Source organism: Arachis ipaensis, chromosome B7 (assembly GCF_059453495.1).
Source record: "Arachis ipaensis isolate K30076 ecotype BB chromosome B7, ASM5945349v1, whole genome shotgun sequence".
NCBI lineage: Eukaryota > Viridiplantae > Streptophyta > Magnoliopsida > Fabales > Fabaceae > Arachis > Arachis ipaensis.
The window spans coordinates 47,053,901-47,059,916 of record NC_142442.1 but is presented as its reverse complement, the minus strand read 5'-3'; the positions used below and the strand labels follow the sequence as shown (position 1 = coordinate 47,059,916).

The following is a 6,016-nucleotide window of genomic DNA, read 5'->3' as shown; positions in this document are numbered from 1 at the left end:
TCTCTGCTGAGGTGTCTCCAGGTTGTTCTGCCGACTTGTTTGGCTTGTCCTCAGTCTCCTTATCACTTATAGTGACCATCTTGCAATCTTCCCATCTTACTTTCTTTGTTTCACCTCTCGGATTCTTCTCTGTGTCACTTGGGAATCCATTTGTGGGTTTGGGGATCTGCTCAGAGAGATACCCCACTTGAGATTCTAATCTCTTGATTGTATCTCCTTGGTTCTTAAAATTTGCTCGCACTTCCTCCTTGAATGCCTTGTTGTCTTGAATCTCTTTGCCAATGCCTTCAAGTAGATTCTCAATCCTTGAGAGTCTGTCATCAAATGATGGTAGATTGGGATTAGAGGTGGAAGGATGAGGTAAGTTATTTTGGTTTTGATATGAATGTGGAGAGGTGTTGTTATGGGGGTGTTGATATGGTCTAGATGTGAAATATTGGTGAGCTGCATTGTTGTTAGGATTTGAACGTCTTTGATCTAGGCCTTGGTCTTGTTGATTTCCCCACCCAAAGTTTGGGTGATTCCTCCATCCAGGGTTATAGGTCTTAGAGTATGGATCATGGTTTTGCCTAGGTGAATTCCCAATGTAGTTGGCTTGCTCCTGACTACCCTCTGCTTCTTCATTCACTCCTTCTTGGGTTGTTGATGAAGTAGTGATTGCTGCTACTTGGTTCCTCTCCATCTTCTTGGTGAGGTCAGCCAGCTGTTGGGTAATGAGCTTGTTTTGGGCCAGCAGAGCATCTACATTGTTTAGCTCCATTACTCCTCTAGTGTTGCCTCTTTCAGAAGCATAGAAATAATCATTCTCTGCTACTGTTTCAATGACATCTATGGCTTCCTCAATGGTCTTCTTCTTGTTCAAAGATCCTCCGGATGAATGGTTTACTGCCTTCTTTGATTCATATGACAGGCCTTCATAGAAAATGTGCAGCTGCACCCATTCGTTGAACATATCTGGTGGGCACCTCCTTGTTAGGTCCTTAAACCTCTCCCATGCTTCATAAAGAGTCTCACCATCTTGTTGCCTGAAAGTTTGGACCTCAGCTCTCAGCCTATTGATTCGTTGAGGAGGGTAAAATATTGCTAAGAATTTGTTCACCACATCTTCCCAGTTGTCAAGCTCTCCTTCGGGAAAGACTCCAGCCACTTGGCTGCCTTATCCTTGAGTGAGAATGGAAATAAGAGCAGTCTATAGGCGTCAGGATGAACACCATTAGATTTCACTGTGTCACATATTCTCAGGAAGGTGGTTAGATGTTGATTGGGGTCTTCTTGGACACTTCCTCCGAACGAACAGTTGTTCTGAACAAGGGTGATGAGCTGTGGTTTTAGTTCAAAATTGTTGGCATGGATGGTTGGCTTTTGAATGCTACTTCCACAGTTTCCTGGGTTTGGATTGATGTAAGAGCCTAAAACTCTTCTATCCTCCCCAGCATGATTTGCTCGACCTCCTCCGCCATGGTTGTGAGCCTCTTCTTCATGATGGTTTTCCATGTTTTCTTCCATGTTTGGTTCAAAGTATTCCTCCTCTTCCTCAGCACCAACTACTCTTTTTCCTCTTGCTTCCCTCCTTAATCTAAAGAAGGTCCTCTCAGGTTCAGAATCAAAGGAAGTTGAAGCCCCGCTTCTTCTCCCTGTCATACAACCAACAAGTACAAGCAAGGAAAATAGATGCAGAAAGTATTTCTGTCAGAATGACTGTTAGTGTGAGTGATGCAATATATCAAACAGTTAGTGGGTTAGTGAAATGAATGGTAAATAACTAAAATAAAAAAGTAGGGGGAAGGGAAGAAATTAACTAAAACTAAAAGTAAATTACTCAAACAGAAAATTAAATCAAACAAAATTAAAATGCTCAATCTAGTTATCCTCCAATTTAATCATTGTTGATGCACATTCAATCCCCGGCAACGGCGCCATAAACTTGATGCACGAAAAACTTGTCTCATAACAAATTTCCTTCGGCAAGTGTACCGAATTTGTCGTCAAGTAAAAACTCACAATAGAGTGAGGTCGAATCCCATAGGGATTGATTGATCAAGCAACTTTAATTAGAGGAATGTTCTAGTTGAGCGAATCAGAATTTGAGTTGAGAATTGCAGAGAATTAAATGGCGGAAAAGTAAATAACAGAAAAGTAAATGCTAGAAATAAAGAGCTGAATGTAAATGACGGAAAGTAAATTGCAGAATCTTAAATGGGAATGGGGTAATTGCTCATAAAAGTAAATGACAGAAATTAAAGAGAATGGGTAAGATCAGAAATGGAGAGTTCATTGGGCTCAGGAGATGTTGCATTCTCCGGATCAATTTCATTTTCATCTCTTCCTCAATCAATGCACTCATTGATCTCTTTGACAATCTTAAGTGATCGAATTACAATTCCTTGTAATTCAATCTCTCAAATCTTGATCAATAGCCGATTCCTTGGTCAATTGCTCATGAGAAGAGATGAAGTATGGTCACTGATTATACCACATGCATTTCCCAAATCAAGTGTTGAGAGGATTATAGTCACATATCCATCCAAACCCAATTTGGTCCAGCATGAGAAAGCATTTCTAGCATGATCTCTTCATTCCTCTTTCAAGGTTCAGAAGAGATCCAAGTTTGAATAGCTTCTTTTCCAAGATAACTACCCAATTGGATGAAGATCGAAAGCTTTCAAGTAAAATCAAGAGAAAAGATAGAAGAAGAATAATGAAAACTAGTATTGATCCATCAAATTACAACAGAGCTCCCTAACCCAATGAAAGGGGTTTAGTTGTTCATAGCTCTGGAAAATAAAAACAAAGATGGAGAATACATGATAAAACTAGAAGTGCAGAGAAAGTAAAATACAGAGAGTAGTTCTATGCCAAGAGGCTCCCTATAATTTCCAACTCTCCTTTCTAATTCAAAGCTACTCCTATATATACTACTCTTCTGTTCTTCTAGTTGGCTCTTCAAGTCTTGGATATGGGCCTTTGGATCTTGAGTTTGAAGCAGTTCTCTTCTTCATTGGACTTAGTTTTTCTTGCAGAGTGAAAGTGTGAAGTGGGCAGAGACTTTAGCTCAACACGTTAGGGGTGTTAACGTTAAGTGAAAATGTGGGTTCGAGAACGTTAGTGACAATCACCTTTTTCACTAACGTTCCTCACCAAAGTAAGAGCCACGTTAACTTCAACGTTAGTGGCACAAACGTTGCCACCAACGTTGCCTCTATGCCCTTCGCACACGTTACTGGGACTTACCTTTCCCAGTAACGTTGAGAAGTCTCCCCCTTCCTTACGTTAGAGTCCACGTTAACTTAGTTAACGTGGCTCTTTTAACGTAGGCTTGCCAACCTTCGAGAACGTTAGTGACACTTACCTTTGTCACTAACGTTCCAATGTGCCCCTATTTCTCACGTTAGAGTCCACGTTAACTAGGTTAACGTGGCTGCTAACGTGGCCATGCTAGCCATCTCCAACGTTAGTGACAAAGTTGAGTGTCACTAACGTTGGCTCATCATTCCCTTATCCACATTAGCTTCCACGTTAACTAAGTTAACGTGGGAGTTAACGTGGCTCATAGTGGCTTGTGTGGGCTCCTTCCAACGTTAGTGACAATGTTAGGTGTCACTAACGTTGGCGATCACCTTCCTTCTTCACGTTAGCTTCCACGTTAACTAGGTTAACGTGGGAGTTAACGTGGCTTATTGGGGCTTGTGTGGGTTAATCCCAACGTTAGTGACAATGTTTGGTGTCACTAACGTTGTCGATCACCTACTTTCTTCATGTTAGCTTCCACGTTAACTAGGTTAACGTGGGAGTTAACATGGCTTATTGTGACTTGGCCAATGTTAGTGACAAAGTTGAATGTCACTAACGTTGGCTTCCCCTTTACTTCTTAACGTTAGAGCCCACGTTAACTAAGTTAACGTGGCTCTTAACATGGCCACTTATGAGCTTGGTCCAACGTTAGTGACAAAGGTAAGTGTCACTAACGTTGGCTCCATTTCCTTTCCTCCACGTTAGAGTTCACGTAAACTTAGTTAACGTGACTCTTAACGTGGGCAATGATGGCTTCGAGAGCGTTATTGGCGATTACTTTTCTCATTAACTTTGCAAGTTACTCCCATTCCACGTTAGGAGTTACGTTAATTAGATTAACGTGGCTGCTAACTTGGTTCTTCCTTGCTTCCTTTGTCCTGAAATCAAGCAATAGAGTGCATCAAAGTTCTAGTCCAAGTCATGGGAAATACAACATCCAATCTGTCATTAAACTCATGCAAAATCCTCATGAAATCATGTAAAATGCACAATGTATTCTTGAATCAAGATGTAAGTGAATATCTACCCAAAACTAGCTTATTTTCTAAGGAAATGCATGAAACTACCCTAAAAACAGTAAAGAAAAGGTCAGTGAAACTGGCCAAAATGCCCTGGCATCAATTACTTATTTCTGTAAACCCTAGGCTACTAGTTCTCTATAAATAGGACCTTTTGCTATTGTATTTTCATCTTTGGACGTTTAGTCCCTAGACCTTGGGGGCTGGCCATTCGGCCATGCTTACACCATTATCACTTCTGTATTTTCAACGGTAAAGTTTCTACATACCATAGATTAAGGTGTGGAGCTCTGCTGTTCTTCATGAATTAATACAAAGTACTATTGTTTTTCTATTTAACTCAAGTCTATTTCTTCTCCAAGATATTCATTCGCACTCAAGAACATGATGAATGTGATGATTATGTGACACTCATCACCATTCTCACCTATGAACGCGTGACTGACAACCACTTCCGTTCTACATGCCAACAAGCTTGAATGTGTTTCTCTTGGGTTTCTAATCTAAGATTGGAACCTTCGTGGTATAGGCTAGAATTATTGGCGGCCATTCCTGAGATCCGGAACGTCTAAACCTTGTCTTTGGTATTCTGAGTAGGATCTGGGAAGGGGATGACTGTGACGAGCTTCAAACTCGCGTTTGTTGGGCGTGTGACAGACGCAAAAGGATCAATGGATCCTTTTCCAACATGATCGAGAACCGACAGATGATTAGCCGTGCGGTGACAGCGCATTTGGAACGTTTTCACTGAGAGAACGGGAAGTAGCCATTGACAACGGTGATGCCCAACATAAAGCTTGCCATGGAAAGGAGTATGAATGATTGGAAGAAGGCAATAGGAAAGCAGAGGTTCAGGAGGAACAAAGCATCTTCATACGCTTATCTGAAATTCCAACCAAAGAATTACATAAATATCTCTATCTTTATTTTATGTTTTATTTAATTATCAATTCTCCATCACCATCTGAATTCGCCTGACTGAGATTTACAAGGTGACCATAGCTTGCTTCAAGCCGACAGTCTCCGTGGGATCGACCCTTACTCACGTAAGGTATTACTTGGACGACCCAGTGCACTTGCTGGTTAGTTGTGCGGAATTGTGACAAAGTGTGATTCACGTTTAAGAGCTCCAAGTCCTTTGGCACCATTATTGATGATCACAATTTCGTGCACCAGACCTCCACTGGAATCATTGCCTCCATTCTGTAAGCTAATCGGAAGGGTGATTCCTTTGTGGTGGAGTGTGGGGTTGTCTGATATGCCTATAGGACTTGTGGGAGCTCTTCGGTCTAGGCTCCCTTTGCATCCTGTAATCTCCGTTTTAGCCCGGCTAATATGACTTTGTTAGCAGCTTCTGCTTGTCCATTGGCCTGGGGGTGTTCTACGGATGTGAATTGGTGTTTTATGTTCAGATCGGCACCAACTTTCTAAAGCCTGTATCTGTAAATTGAGTGCCATTGTCTGTGGTTATAGAGTATGGAACCCCAAACCTTGTGACAATGTTTCTATATAGGAATTTTCGACTTCTTTGAGCATTAGCGTTAGCTAGGGATTTTGCCTCAATCCATTTTGTGAAATAGTCTACCCTCACTATGAGGAATTTGACTTGCCCTGATCCTTGGGGAAAGGGTCCGAGAAGATCGAGTCCCTATTTTGCGAATGGCTAGGGTGAGCTTACGCTGATGAGCTCTTCTGGCGGGGCGATG

General features: G+C 41.6%; 1 non-coding gene across 1 annotated transcript; it reads left to right on the top strand.

The window, feature by feature from the left end:
* The first annotated feature begins 947 nt into the window (after positions 1-947).
* On the top strand, positions 948-1,054 carry LOC148551045 (small nucleolar RNA R71). The gene has a single exon (XR_015893763.1). It is a non-coding gene; the product is annotated as a small nucleolar RNA R71 (small nucleolar RNA).
* Positions 1,055-6,016: the final 4,962 nt, after the last annotated feature.